Source organism: Cygnus olor, chromosome 2 (genome assembly GCF_009769625.2).
Source record: "Cygnus olor isolate bCygOlo1 chromosome 2, bCygOlo1.pri.v2, whole genome shotgun sequence".
In the NCBI taxonomy this organism is placed as follows: domain Eukaryota; kingdom Metazoa; phylum Chordata; class Aves; order Anseriformes; family Anatidae; genus Cygnus; species Cygnus olor.
The window spans coordinates 15,281,966-15,297,612 of NC_049170.1; the positions used below are offsets into that span (position 1 = coordinate 15,281,966).

General features: G+C 40.1%; 1 long non-coding RNA gene across 2 annotated transcripts; it reads right to left on the reverse strand.

Annotated features, from left to right (window-relative positions):
• Nucleotides 1-2,710: 2,710 nt before the first annotated feature.
• On the reverse strand, nt 2,711-12,492 carry LOC121066316. Of its 2 annotated transcripts, none has more exons than XR_005817668.1 (2): nt 11,846-12,492; nt 2,711-3,627 (listed from the first exon to the last, which is right to left on the reverse strand). It is a non-coding gene; the product is annotated as an uncharacterized LOC121066316 (long non-coding RNA). The 2 variants fall into 2 exon arrangements; XR_005817667.1 differs by lacking the exon at nt 11,846-12,492 and adding an exon at nt 5,019-5,217.
• Nucleotides 12,493-15,647: the final 3,155 nt, after the last annotated feature.

Here is a 15,647-nt window from a genome sequence, read left to right on the forward strand (position 1 = left end):
TTTCTGTTTCTGGCCTTATCTGTCATAAAGAAATTCACATAAGCCAAATTATTCCATTTATTTTAATATTAGAAAAAAACAAATTCAGTTTTTGACTCCATGGTTTGTGATGCAGTCAGGCTGACTCAGAAGATGTTGGGAAGGAACAAGCTGGGTCTGTCCCTGAGCTTTACCAGGACTCCCAGCTGCTCACGTCACACGGTGTAGGGCACCATACCATAGGGTTTCCAAGACCTCATTCTAAGCCCACAGCAAGGCTTTATTTCATGAGGCTGGTTACAATGACTAGTACAGACATCTGTACTGCAGGACCAATCTGTTGGCTTGGATGAGAATTATTGTGGCTTGGGAAAGCAACATTGATTGTGAAGTGTTTGCTAAGGGCTTTGATGCAAAGAAGAAATGCTGGGTGATAGTGCAAGGTTGAATATTGTTAGCACGAATCTGTTCAGACAGAAACATGGTCAATGGTTTGCTTTTCACAGTTCAGTTAACATTTATTTCAAGGTTGAGAGGAAAACACTATGGAAATTTCCAACCCACTCAGACACTGTGGACTCGGGAAATTCTTTTAAGACCAAAAATCTCACAAACTATGTAGTAGGATCTTTCTCTTTAGAAGCAGCGAGCAAGAGAGTGTGCATTACATCAGGCCAGCAAATCAAATGACATGGGATTAATGGAGCAGCAGCTTTGGAGGCAGTTGGCAACAGACTTCAAGAGTCTGCTGGATGTGCTGTGTGTCAGGGGTGGCCAAGAAGGTCCCGTTCAGAGGCAGCAATTACCCAGAGCGGATGAAAGAGCAGAGAAATGCTGTGAAAGGGTGGTGGGAAGAGAAGACGCAGGCTGGGCCTGGGCTAGGAGGTGAGGGACATGGCTGCTCCTGTGGCTGGGGAGGGCTGGGAAGGGGAGAGCTGTCAGCAGCCCAGGGAGGAAGGTTTGAGACAACTTACTGGCTGTGACAAATGGGTAGCAAGCACAGATCACACGGAGAAAAAGAAAGAGGAGTACTGGCGGTGGCCGGGTCAGCCATTTCCTGAAGCAGCTGCAAGCAGCCACCCCGGACTAGGTACTGTAGAACAGCCAGCAAAAGGGGACGAGTGAGCTAATTAGCAGCTGTTGGAAGGAAAAAGAATGGCAGAAAAGCCATGCTTCATGTGGAATCTAATCCAGTGTTCGCAATGATCCCTATTCATCTCTGCAGCCTCCCATTCAGCCCCACAGACAGTGAGGAGAACAGCAGGTATGGGAGTCATGTCAGTGTGTGGCCTCCTGTACGGGCTACCACTGTACCCGTATATTGGTCCTGCTCTGTCAATACAACTCAAACTCCTTCTTAAAATTCTGTATGCTCCTAGTCCCGGTCGTTGCCCTTGGTCTGCTACGTGATTCACCCCCTGTGCAAAGAACCCCGCCCCGGCCCCTCTAAGGCCTGCCCTTCGCTGAAGTCCATGCCTCCCTGCCCTCACTGTTGTCACTGGCTCCAAGAACCTGGTATCGTTTCTCCTCTTTTTCCCTTAGGACTGTGTGTACTGCAGCAAGGCCTCCTTTTAATCTTCTATCCTCAGTAATACAAACCTGGATTTCATCTCCAGTCCCTGGATAATCAAGATATTTCAACAGCTGTCAGTTTCTGGCAGAAGCCTATTCTACCATTTTTTTTCAACAACATGTTTTTCATAGCTGGTTAGAAATATGCAATATTTTGTCACAAAACCAGCCTCATTTGCAGGATTTGAATGATTTTTTTTTTCCTGCTTTACAGTTACCTTTCTCTATATTACAGTTTAGAGATTTTTTTCCCACTTTCTTGCTGCTCTTCAGCACTTTTGCTAACAATGTTAGAGTTTTATCCACCACTAACCCCATATACTGCACTTCCTTAATGTCTCATAATGCATGACTATTGAGTGGATTTTTTTTTGTTGTTGTTGTTCCCAGACTCATTACCTTACATACTTTGAAACCTATAAACTACTTATCTGTCTGTGGCTCCTAGACTGTATATTCTGAATTTTGCTGCCCTCCTTCTTTGCTTTGACTGCCCCTTCACTTTATAACATCAGTGAATGTAATCCATTTACTGCATCTTCTTTCTTCCAGGTCACTGATATAGAAAGTGAAGAAAATTGATCCTCATACTAATCCTTGTGACTCTCTTTTAGTCACATCCTTACATGTTAAACTTTTAACATTCACAGATACATCTTAAAAAATACTCATGCTACTTTGTAGCTTATTAAATTTGGATATCCAGAGAAGGCAAATATAGAGAAACAGTATAGGAAGATGGGGCATTACCTGGTAGCCGTCAGACTTTTCTATTGTACCAGAGTCAAACAGGGGTCTCCAGCCGTCTCACATCTCCATGTGCCTCTCTAGCTAGGGGCAAGCTGGCTGTGGGGAGAAGAGGCTGATATGTATCCTGCTCTGGGCTTATATCTCCTTGGTGAGTCTCACTGTGAATGGCCCGATGAGAGACTCCCTCCTTTTTAATGTTTTCAATCATGTTTTGAAGTTTCTGGAGGTTTAAAGCTGTCTTCTCATCCCCATCTCTGATGTGAGAGAGAAGTCTCTGTAGTTTCTAACAGAAAGCTGTCATCAGCAGGTGTTAAAAGAGGATTTCTTTTGCATACCTATAGTCAGACGTAGAACACAAAGAACCTGATCTTTTTTCTACATAAAAATATAGTTAAACAGAATGTATAGCTTCCTGTTATCAGATATTTTTTATTATCCAACCTAAAAAAAATCCCATCAGTGGATTGTTAAGCCCAAGCTTGCTTTTGTGAATCCATGCTGACTTTTTGTAATTAAATCATAATTTCCCCCTTGCCTGACCCTGACTAGCATTTAAATTTCTTCCTACTGCTGCAATTAGACAAGCAATGCAGGTCTCTTGCTTCAGAGGGTTTTCAGTCACATTTCCAGAGGAGAAAGGCAGCCTATCATCTAGTGCAGTGGGCTGAGACTCTGGAGACCTGGCTCTAAACCCAGGCTCAGACAGGTTTCCTGCGTGAATTTAGACAACGGACCTGACCTACCATATGTTCTAGTACCACATTTCTGAGCAGAGATAATAGTTTCCTATCTTTCGGGAATCTTGTGCAGATAACTGTAAGGCACTGAGATCCATGAAAAATAAGTATTAAATGATTGTCACGACAATATAGAGTTTCTTTATCAAATGGTCTTGGTTGAAGATGGAACTCCTCAAAGGTTGTAGGCATCTAACTATGGATTAGACATCTAAGCAAATACTTTTGAGGCATTGGATCCAAGTTTACATCATCAGACTGGTTTTAGCAGGGGGTCCAGCCTCTTTAAACAGAGCTGGCAAAATAACTGCTGACACTGCTGTAGCTCCACTGTAAGTGAAGATGTCTTTGTAGAGACTTGTCTCTGCGGTCACACAGTCTGAGCTGAGCAGGGGCTGCTGGCAGGCACTGTGCTCCACTGGGGTGCGGTTCCCATGTTGTCTTGGCACTGGCTCCTGCTCCCTTTCTCCCGGCCTCCTGAGGAGGAGGACAGAGCAAGTGCCTTTCTCTTTAAAGCTGAGGACCCGCTCAATCTCCTCGGCTGGTTTTCAGAAAGATGTACAATACTGGAGTAACAGGAAGGCTTTAGCTGTAGAAAAATAAAGTAAAAAAAAAAAAAAAAAAAAAAGAGACTTCATGCCTGCTATTGTATCACATTCATTCACCCAGTCACCCCACAGCTAACATTCCTCTGGCAGGACACCCTGTCTCCAGCTTCTTACCAAAAAAAAAAAAAAAAAATAGATTCCTTCACTAGCAGTACATAACATTATTAGGTCTATTTTACAGATGGCCTGGCTTAATAGAAGTAAAATTGTGTCTTTCTTAGGATACCTGAAAGTGCTCTGTGCTGAGAATCCTGGATTTTGTCTCTTTTCTTCAACTCTAAATTTCATTTACAACCAGGAATGAATTTGTCAGGCATGGACAAGAGAGACCGTATCTTTCTCTTGAGCATTGGCTAGTATTGTATGTATTTCTGATCGCATAGTGGGGGAGCAGCTGCAAACTCCTCATCCTCATCCCACATCTCAGATGTGTTCAGCCCTGCACAGTATTCAAGAAGTTTCCCTTTTTTTGTTGTTGTTCGATTTTGATTTTAATACCAAGTTGTAACCTGCAAATCTGCTCCAAAGAGACCAGGGTTTTTGCTAAACATGCAAAGGTCATTCATCAGACAAATAGGTTAGGAAATGGTTTGGGTGCTTAAGAACAAAGAATTAGTCTGGCTACCAAGACAGACATTTTGAATGAGAACAATTTACTATGGAGGGCTGTGCCTTGAGGAAGGGGATAATGATAAGTGTTAGGATCAATTTTGTTCACTTTCTGTACCAACGAAGAAATAAAGAGGCAGTAAGTGGATTCATTTGCTGTTCAATTGTGAAGTGGAAGTCAGGACAAAAGAGGAGGGCAAGGAAGTACAGACTGAAATGATGAGGAGCTGGAGGAAGAAAAGCAACTTAAAAAATTCCATCTAATGTAAGCTTTTTAGCAGGAAACAAAAATAAACACAAAGGAGATATGCTATGCACTCGAAAGTCATAAATGATGAAATGGGTGCATACAGTGAACTTGGATACACAGGTGCTGCCATTATGGATGCATGTTATAAATCTGCAGGGCACTAAAGTGATTACTCTTTCCCCCATGTCTCTGAATGCCATATTTTTCCAGCATGCTGGATCCCATCTGGCCTCAAAGTTCTGTCATTCTTCAGACATTTCAATTTCTTGATTACCTGTCAGGTTATGACCCTCAATTGTTTTTCTTTTTAATATCTCTTCCTCCCCACTTGGGAGATGTCCATGTGTTTCTGACATCTGCCACCCATCCCCCTCTGTAAGCCCTATGACAAAGCACTAATTAATGTATTTATTTCAACAGCGTCCTTACCTCCTTTCAAGAAAAGACTCAGACTTTCTCTCAGAGCACCCATTCCAATCTGACTTCTTATATTTGTGCTCTACCATAGTTTACCTTAACTGTCTCCATGTTTTTCATTGGGAAAGAATGGCCTTTGAATCCAGAGGGATTTGTCTTCAAGGTCATAGCTGAAGGTGTTATGCAGAAACTACTTCCATTACATTACATCAATGGATAAGCTTATTTTCAGTTCTGCCAGGACTGGTTCAGCCACAGCCATATCCCATTCCTTGATCTTTCTCTGAGATTCTGAATAATATCAATCCCACTCATTCTAGATAGAAAAGCACCCACGATTATTTTGAAAAGTAAACATTCTGATGTTAGTGGAAGAATCCAACAGCAAATTTTAAGTTTGGATCCTGATTTCCATCTTCCTTTCACATTCTTCTCATTTTAATGGTTTAATAGTATGAGAAACATATGAGGAAAATCTTGGCCTAAGTAAATATACAGACAGTGTGAAATTTTGATCTGGATGTACATTCTATTCCTTCATCCCTTTGATGACAAATGATTGCTCAGAACCTAGGGTTTAATTTGCATTGCCCCCACTGTTTCTGTGTTATTTTCTGTGACCACAACCACCCTAAGTACCTTTATTTATTTATTTGTTTGTTTGTTTGTTTTTTGTAGAATCCAAAGCTCAAGCTGAACTTCTGCTGCTGCTTGGGCAAGGACTTTCAGTGGAATTCAAAACAGCCAGAAGCTGAGTGAGGACTTATCAATGACAATCAACAGAAAGGGCAAGGGGAAGATGGTAGGACTCTGGTGTTTAGTAGCCAAGTTCTCAACTTCCCAACTAAATGAACCTTTCTCTCACCAAAATAATCATTCTTCCTCCTTTTTTCCCCCCTCTGGTTTAGCTGGGTCTTAATTTCATCTTAATTTTGACAGATGCCATCAACTATCAATGCCTCTGTATTTTGTGGACAATCTGTTTTTTTTTTCCAGTGTGAGCTATCAGTGGGATCACTCCTTTTTAGGATCTAGTTGGGGAATGCTTGATGGTAGACCTTTAATGAGTTTAAGTTTGGTCTAAGTGCCAGCCTGCTTTTGATGGCCAAAGTGGAAGAGGCTTTGAACACCGACAAAACCTTTGTCTCTAAGGGAACTTAATTTGCACAAGTGTAAGTGCATAATTCATTTTGAGAATCCAATTTTTGGACTTAGGTGCCTTAGTTCCATTGAAATCACCCTTTGGGTACTTAGGTAATTTGGGGGGATTTGGGATGAATAGTTGTTTTATTTGTACAGCTGAAGTGCTAGTGCTGCCTAATACTATGAAGATTAGCATATGGAATATACAAGCAGTAATACATCTTTCACTGTACTTATTCCCACCTCTTCCACTTCAATGGTATTTTTCTTAATTCTTATTAATGACACTTAATCATTAATACATAAAATTATATTCTTTATAAAATTGTTTGAATCTCTTCATAATTAAGGCTGTTAAAGCAGCAGATGAAGGTGGAAGAGAGATGTCAGCTTTGTAGGAAATTAAATAATTTTCTTCATTTGTAAATGACCACAGTACTCATAGTGGTAACATCTATATTAAAGTATTAGCATTACAAGCAAGAGCAGGTTACAGTGCTCTGGAAGTGAACTTGGATTGCAGTGTGGTCATTCCTGAAATGAGAGTTAGTTTTGGACAAAATTATGCCCTCAGAGGTTTTACAAGTTCCTCTCTAAAAGTCTCTCCATACAGAGATTAAATCCATACATTGAAACGATGCTGCAGTTTATAGTGTTCAGGAATTGGAGGGTTTTGGAAAAGATATATCAAGTTACATCATTCAATCTACATTTTATTTGATAGTCAGGCAGTATTACAAGAAAACAGGGCTGATAAGCAGTTGTTTGATGAGCAGTAGGCTTCAGACTGCATACCTTAAGTGGGGATAATTTGGAAATACTGATATTTCTTTTGGCTGTGGCCTATAATAATGAAGTGTACAGGATACTGCTTTAGTTATCTCATTATCTTACAACCCCAAGCAACCTTCTGACATATTATATTGATTAAAGCAGGAGAAAGTTGGGCATTTCTGCATAATTTATGCAAACTCAAACCAACAATTAGAACAGCTAATTAGATATTGGTATCTGATTTTATAATAATCTGGGAACTAAGATAACAGAAACAATACACACAAGTCTTGTTTGGTAATAAGGAGTTTGGTTTCTCTAGCCTAGCCGTGATCATTAATTTTGCTGTGTTTTGATTTAGCGTTTGTGTTAATATATTCCAGTATGTCTGAGGATATGAAAGTAACACCTGGTGTGCTCTGTGCAAATGTTTCTCTGCTTCAGGAGAAAAGCCAAAGGGGACATGCAGCTAAACCTAGAGCATCATTATAAACAGTCTGGTGGGGATAAATGCCCATACTTTCTAAGGAAAAAAAAAAACAAAAAACAATGAAAATGTGTGGCTTTGTTTATATATCTGTATATAGGTAAAGAGAGTGTAGGGGGTAGTGCAGAAGGAGCATTTATGCTGAGAAGTTTATTTGGTGTCTATTTGAACAATACATGGGGTTCTACACGCAGGTTTTTGTTTACAGCTATATTCAGTCTATGTTTGCAATTTGTTAGTGAAGGCAGTAAGCCCAATTAAAAGAAAAACCCTCTGTGCTCAGAGTTTTAATTTTGCTGATATTCCAAGACTGTCAAGATTTGAACATTCTGCCTAGATTTAAGCATGCCAGCATCAAGCTTTGCTAGGCTAGAATGAAAATAAAGACACTGCACTGCCTTTTATTTCCTTAGATTCAAAACTGTCTTTTCTCTCTCTGTGAACAATGCTCATCTCCTTATGCAGAACTGAGATCTGGTAACTCACATAGTTAGCTTATTACACACCAAAAAAAGGCTCCAAGAATAACAGGCAGGGCTACCGACCCCGAGACACAAAAGCAGAACATTGTTCACAACAAGCCAAGCTGCTAGATTGCTGGAGAAATGTAGCATAAACTCAGTCAACTTTAGCAAAGACAGAAGTATCTACTTTTTAATTTCAGTACATAAATACATCAATGTCCTTTGAAGATAGCTTTTATTCTATTATGCCTTTTCAAGAAAGGTTGGTAGCTGAATCAGACCCTTTATCAGATGGCATTTCCCACTGGTACAATACCTACAGATGAAAACAAAATTAATCTGGCCCTATCGTTCACTTTATTAAATTCATCTTTAAAATGGGAAAGTGAGCCTACCTTTATGTGACAGAAAGCCAGGAAGATTTGTGCAGACTTCCCATATATCTTGCACTTAATAGGTAAAAGCATCTTCTTTCCTATGTCCACCCACCCCATGAACATGTGCTTCCCACTCTTTTCTACTTACATTCATTATTAAGCATCCTTGTAAGCATTTCTAGCATTATTAACACATGGAAAACAGAACTTATTGCATTCAGTGTATCTCTATATATATGCATCTCCAGCACAATAGGATGTGGCAGATCTTCAGCAGGGATTTTCTAGCCCATGAGGTGAATGCAGTGGTCGGTGGAGCTGACAGGCTACCTACACCAGCTAATTTACACACTGCTAAATGCCTTTTGGGAAGCTGTACTGGAAGAAAATGAAAACCTTACTCTCTAACAAGTCTTTCTGCAAGACAGTATAAGAAAATTATTACATGCACCATGAGTCCATGAAACCTCAAATCTCAGTTTTGGATTATTCAGACCTAGGCTTTTGACCGATGCCCACTTCTGTATAAAAGCTGAAAACCTAAGAAGATTTTGACCTATGGCAATAATACCTTCTGCTTCTTGAATAGCAGCTATTCAAAATGGATTCTAGGATAGTCCTGTCTTATGACTTGGTCCCATAGCCCAGGCTGTCAATTTGAAAGGGCTCCTTTGCCAATGAATAACATATATACCTACCTATACAGAGCAAAGCTACTTGAAAAGAAAGAATGTGAAAATGACTACAAAAATTCAGGTTAAATGTCTGTCTAGGTCAGTCAGCATGTCACCAACAATGGCAAATGGCTTATGGCCAGTAGGGATGAAAATGTCAGTCAAAGGTGAGTATATGGTGACATTTTATATAGCGTTCCAGTTTTCATCAATCTGCAGGTCAGGGCACTCCTGAACCAAAGGAGGTTTCTTCCTTTTGGGTGGACCTTGATGCTGCTTGCTAAGCACTTTTCTAAAAACTTCTTTAAGCCCAGAAATATCCACCATCAACAACAGCCTACGGGTATGTGTTCCATTGTTTTAACTATGCTTTATAAAAGTTGTCTGATCTCACTGTGCTTATGCAAGATTGAGTCCCTTTGCACACACATTGTAAGTCACATTTTTGATTTTCTGCAAATGTGAGGAGTGCAAAGAGCTCCATTTAGTCTTAAGAAACCCTGGCTAATGATCTGGGTTGGTGAAGAATTCACAGCCAATGTTGTTGCTGCAGAAGACCTTTTGAGAAACAAAACCCCCAAGGATTAAAAGAAAGCAACTTTATGGGGATATTCAGTTGATCACCAGCCAGCTTACATTTACAGATGGTTAACAGGGCTCCAAATTCACATGATGCAAGAGCAGAAAGGTCTCTTTGGGCCTCTCTCTTTCCCTGTATCTACCACCTAGGCAGGACTTTATAAGGTTCAGAGGATAGGGGAACAGGAAAACTTACTCAAAGCCATCATGGACACCTTTTTGGAGAGCGGTAAAGGAGAGGTAGCTGCTCCTGTACCATCTCCAAATGCCAGTCAGCACCACAGGAACGTGCCTGGGGAGAGTGCCATAACTACAGAGACAACTCACTCATTTCCCCAAGGACATTTCTAGCCTGTTCTGCCTCTGCAAAGGCTGGGACAATAAATGCTGCATAACCCCTGAGGAAATGCAGTAGTGGCATTTGGGAAGGTTGTGGTTGCTTTCCACAACCACAACTTCCAGTGTCTGAATTTCAGCTGTTGACTCAGTGCCCGAGTTTTTCTACAAGGTGAAGTGAGGCTGATTTCAGCTTTTGGGTTCGATAGATGGTGTTCAAGGTGCCCCATACAGGCTCGTAAAATGGTGGAACACATTGTGGATCATCCCCATCTATGTACATGAGATGTTACATTTTGGACTACATTCAGTGCCTTGAGGCTAAGGGGAAGGAAAGAGTTATGACAGGCTTACTCAGGCTTGGAGTGGTCTGTGTGCAGTCAGCTGTGTCCTCAGTTATGTGAGACTGGTTGCTGTGAATGTACTGCATTTTCAAGCATGTCAAAATTTGTGAAAAAATGACTTTTTGTGAATGTTTGTGGAGGAGCTTATTTGATGTGATCGAGTACGATATTTTCATTCCACTAAAATGTGTGTGTACTTTTATATTTTGCAGTATTTGATCAGTGTTGGAAACAGCCAATTGAGCCACCAATTAGGTTTATTTTAAAAAGTGCAACCAAAATCATAAAGCCAAACAAGGCGGAATTACAAGCAAACCAGACGGTTTCTCTCTTCTGCTAAGGACCTTTGCAGCAAGCTGTTTTACTGTACCTATTCTTCCTCATAACTGTATCCTTTTTCTCCAGGGGATCATTTTAAGCTTTAGAAATCACCGAAGTCATCCTAAAGCCATTTTTCCTGAAGGCAGTATTTAAATGGAAAAGAATCCTCTTCTCTTGATTTAGAGTGTGTAAAATGCTATCCTGATCCTACCAGCCTGAAACCTGCAGCCCTCATTCTTTCCCAAAACTCTTGCATCTGCAAAGAGACCCACTGAATGCAGAAATGCAGTACATGAGCTTAGCAGCGTGCCCATGTGTTTTCCATTATAAGAAGGGGCCTAAGAAGCCATTTTCCTTGCACTTTCCAGAGGAACCTCCCTTTTAGTAAAGAGTACTTAATCTGTTGGGATGAAAATTACAACCAACTGAAAATCCACCCAGAATCTTGAGACAATCCTAAACTGAGCATTTTCAGACACTGAATCTTTCCAGTTGCTTTAAAAGTATATATATATATATATTTCCATCTGTGATGGCTTTCCCTGTCTCCTGGTTTCTTCCCATAAAAAAAAAATCAGGATTGCCAGCATACCACAAGTGATCCTGTGCTTCAAATATTTCCTGCCTGTTGGGAAGTAGTAAACATGATGAGAGAGAAAAATTGTCCCTGAGAGATTTTCAACCTAATTTTGAGGACTTAGGATATCTGATTGTCCTGGGAACTCTGTGCTTGCAGTTCCCATTAACTTCAGTAACAGGTGCCTGAATATTTCTAATGCCCATAGGTTCACATATTTGTAGGTGGATGCAGACAAGTTTTGGATAAGCATATGGCAATTCTCAGGCTAAACAAAGCAGAACTCATTGCCTCTTGCAGTTCACCTATTGCTACTTGTTGTTAGACATAAAATAAGCAGGTGATGAGAACGTACCAAGCTGATCCAAGAGAAAAACAGAGGATGGTGTTCACTTCCAAATGGATAATGACCTCTGTGTAGGACATGGTTTGCTATATGTAAACACTCTTAGTGTATGCACTGCAATTTCTTCACTCAGTTTCTTAAAGTTTGGGAGAAAAAAAAAAGGGGGGGGGGGGAATGAAGGTCATTGACCTTATCCTCTGTTTTCAGAGATTTGTTTGCTTAATCCAAGCCACTTTTCTCATTCCCTCACCTCTTTTTTGGTTCTTGTAGGGAAGGTATCCCTATCCCACAATAAACTTGCTGTGATTCAGAAGAAAGGAAGCCCACAAGTATCAAAAAGTACATGACTCACTCTTCCAAGGAGACCTCTTGCTACTAACGTAGTGCAGTGGTTTTAAAACAGCTCTAGTAGAGTAGGATGGTAGCACAAGTGTTCTCTAAAAGTTCATTTTCTCCTTTGCTGGTGGCAAATAAATAAGTAAATAAATAAATCATACTTACTTTGCATCTGATGGCTTCCACTGAGCAAATAGTTGTGAAATGACAAATCAGCATGTCTTAGCCCAGCACAGCAAGGGTATGCACATATGTGTCACTTCCCCAGTGCCCTCAGATCAGGGAAAGCCATCCCCAAAGCTGGCTGCAGGCTCACCCGCAGATGCAGCCTGTGAGTTGTACACCCATGTCAGGGAAATGGTGTTTAGCAGCAGCTGCAGTGCAGCAGACACTCAAACTGAGATGACTATATTTAACTTAAGGAGTTGTCAGCGAGAGTCTGTCTGAGTAGGATGAGTGCAGCCTTTTTTTTTCCCCTTTTTCTCCAGTAGAGAAGAACATGTGATGCTCATGTCCATCTCCTCTTTGACTTGCTGGGTTGCAGCCTTTGGCATGCCAGGATGAAAAGTGCATGTCCTTAATATTTCTGGGAGAAAAACATGACAGATTCTTTCCTACTGAGAATTAAAATTGCAGATTCAAGATTTGATTCATAAAGTGAGCATTACAACCCTGTCTATATACCCAGATTAATCCAAGGGGACCCTGGTCATGTAGCAACCATTTATTTCTGGCATGTTAAATGATCTGAGAAGTACTTTTTTACTTTTTTTTTTTTTTTTCAGTTGAGTTTGGTTCCTTGCTATTTAGTCAGTTGTTTTCCTTTTATCACTGAAGAAAGTCTTCAGAAGGATTGTTGTAGAAAAAATTCCTGATAACAATACTGGAGCTGATAAAGGGAGGTAGCCTGAGAAGCTGGTTTTGATAGATGCAAAGCTAATATTCAAGTACTTTTTATTAAACAAAACAAATAAACAAACAAACAAAAAGCCCTGCAACATGCCTGAGTATTGGATATGTAAGAATCAAATTTTTACTCTTTATTTTGATTCTTTTTATCTCTTGTGATTTTGTTTCTTTTTTACCTCCTTAAAAGTGTTGATATATTAATGCAAAACTGGATAGGGCAATCAGAATGATAAAACAGGGTAATGACAATGAGATAAAATGCTTCGAAAAGAGACATTATTTTAATATTTGTGGTTTTGATCTGGATCTAGGCTAGTGTCTCACCGGATTCCTTTTTTATCTGTTCATTTCCTGAGTCTCCTTCCCACTTCATTAAGACATCCTTTAATTTGCATTAAGCAACTAGAATCAGGCACTAAGAATCATATAATAAAGGTGTCTTAAGAGTTGGGCAGTTCATGTACTTGCTCATACGTCTTACATTGCCAGTTTTCTCTGAACTCTATGAGATAATGGTGAGATATTACTTAGTTTTTTTAGTTTTTTTTTTTAAAAAAAAGTTTTTTTTTTTCACTTAGTTTTTTTTTTAGGTTTTTGTGCTTTTCTGATATAAAAGTGTTCCTTTGATTTGTTAGATTTTCTTGCCCTTTAACTTCAGACATATCTTGAATGTCAAGCTTGATTTTTTCATGTTTTAGTCATGTGCATTCATTTAGTGAGCTCAAATAATTTTCCTGCCTTTCTGGTTAAATTATGCCTTTTTAAAAGGTGTCCTTTAGACAAATAGCAGTCTTAGTTAACAAGAACCAAAATTTACAGACAGACTAGTACTTTTTTTTCCTCCGAAATCTGATTGCCATGCTCCTGACTTTCTTTTGAATTGTATTTTTATAAATTTTAGAGAGGAAGTGTAGATACTGATAGTATATATAAGCTTATTTATTTATTTATTTATTTATTTGATATGTATTGATGATTAGTGGATGGACTACAAGTTGAAATCAATTATTCCTACAGCAGCTTTGGAACACTAGTTATCCAGTAGCTAGATCTGTTGCAGATACTCTGTTTTACATTTCAAAGCACAAGTGTTGTAATTCCCCTCAGTGAAGGATTGAGGAAAGTGAGTGAACTAAATTTGTCCATTTGATGCAAGTGCAAAATAGCTATGGGATATATAATTAAGAGTAAGCTGGAAATTAATGTTTTAATGTGCCAGAAATATCCTGATTTCATTTTACTATGCTGAAAACAAGTAATAGCTGTGACTGTGACCTTACCAACAACAGTAAGAATCTAGTTATGGGGAATCCTTGTTGAAGAAGAATCCCTGCATGATCCCTGGATGATGCACATCTGCTGAACCTCCCGCAGACGTGGCCCTGCTGGCTGGACCACTGCAGCAATTTGTCTCCATTAACAGTAGATGAGTAGATGAGAAATCACAGTGGTATAACATGTTAGACTGAGAAACACCAGGTAGTTGAGATATAGCTGGGATAGGGCAAAATCAGTTCTTTTGTTGTTTTTTTTTTACAGGGCAGGTAAGGAAAATCTTACTAAATTGCTATATATTTTTTTCTGCAATTCCTGCCTATAAAAGTTTTAGTTCTTTGCCTCATGCCCTTGTCCTACCCCATAAAATGGATCTTTCACAAAACAATATCTTCAGTAATGCATATGGGTCTCCTTTTTGGGCCAATACTGGCAGCAGGTTCACGTGGTTACTGCATGTTTCTGAAAAAACAAAACCCTGGCTTTGCAGTGCATGCAGTAGTTTACTGTTGTCAAGAACAACAGAAACATAAATCTGCGTTTAAATTAAATCCCACAAATGCTATGGTTCTTTGACAGTTGTTTCTGTGTTGTTTTTGTTGTTGTTGTTGTTTTGTTTTGTTTTGTTTTTTTGAGGGTCGTAATTTCCAAGTTAGTTTAAATATCAGTATTTTTCAATGTATTTAAAAAATAAGATATAACAGCCATTGATGAGGAAAGCAGTGATGAATCCTGGCATTAGAACCACTGGCACCACATTCATGCTTTTCTGTACAATGCATTACACCTCTCTGAAACACTCAGTTCTGCCCAAGGACAGTGCAGCAAAGAATTAAAATTCAAGCACTAGAGGCAGTCTCTTTCTTTCTTGCTGAATAAATGAAGGAAAACAGAGAAGAAGGAAAAATACAGAAAACAAAGCAATGGATGATTCTGCCAAGATTCACACTAAATATTGCTGTGCTTATTCAATACAGGTGTAATGTTTCCTGTTTGAAAATCACAGTGACTATGAAAATGCATGGTACAGTATCCTAATGCTTACTTTATGGTTACTACTGGCTGCACTGGGATTGCACAGAGCGCCACTCAAAAGGGGGCCCAGGCTCCCTGTGTTCGACACATGAATGCATTTGGGTAGCTGGTTACATATGAGATCTGCCTTGCCTACATATCCTTAAGAGAACATAGGCTTGCCAGATTTTAGCCTTTGTGTCTCATTTGCAAACTAAATGGTTTGCTCAAGAATTTTCTGAAAAGATAGAGGAGAAATGGCCTCTCTGCCATAAATGGAAGACAGAAGAATCCCATCCGAGTACCTACGACTAAAGCAGAGTGAATAAATCAATACGTGCAGCATTCTGCAGGGAAAGCAGAGTCAGCTGAAAGGTGCCGCTACACAAGGGCTAAATCATTTCTCCCCACCCATCTGTGGGGATGCCAGAGGAGGGAAAGCAGGGAGAGCCCCTGGGGCAGGGGGTAGCAGAGGGAAGGGAAAAGGGAATAACCAGCAGGAAGGCGAGGGCAGGATTGATGGAGGGGCCGGGAGAGGCAGAGCAGCACACCTGCCCCCCAGTACCCCAGTGCCTTGCCGTGCCCAGCAGCCAGGGCATCGCGGCTTTGGCAGGGGGCCCTGCGCCTCCCTCCCCGAAAGCGCCTCTGCCTCCTGTGAGGCTTGACTGAGCCTCAACTGTCCTGAGGCAGTGGTGTTTTCCTGGAAAAACACATCTTTATTGCTTTACAAATTCATTATAACAAGGGACTCATGTTCAGACTGAAGGAC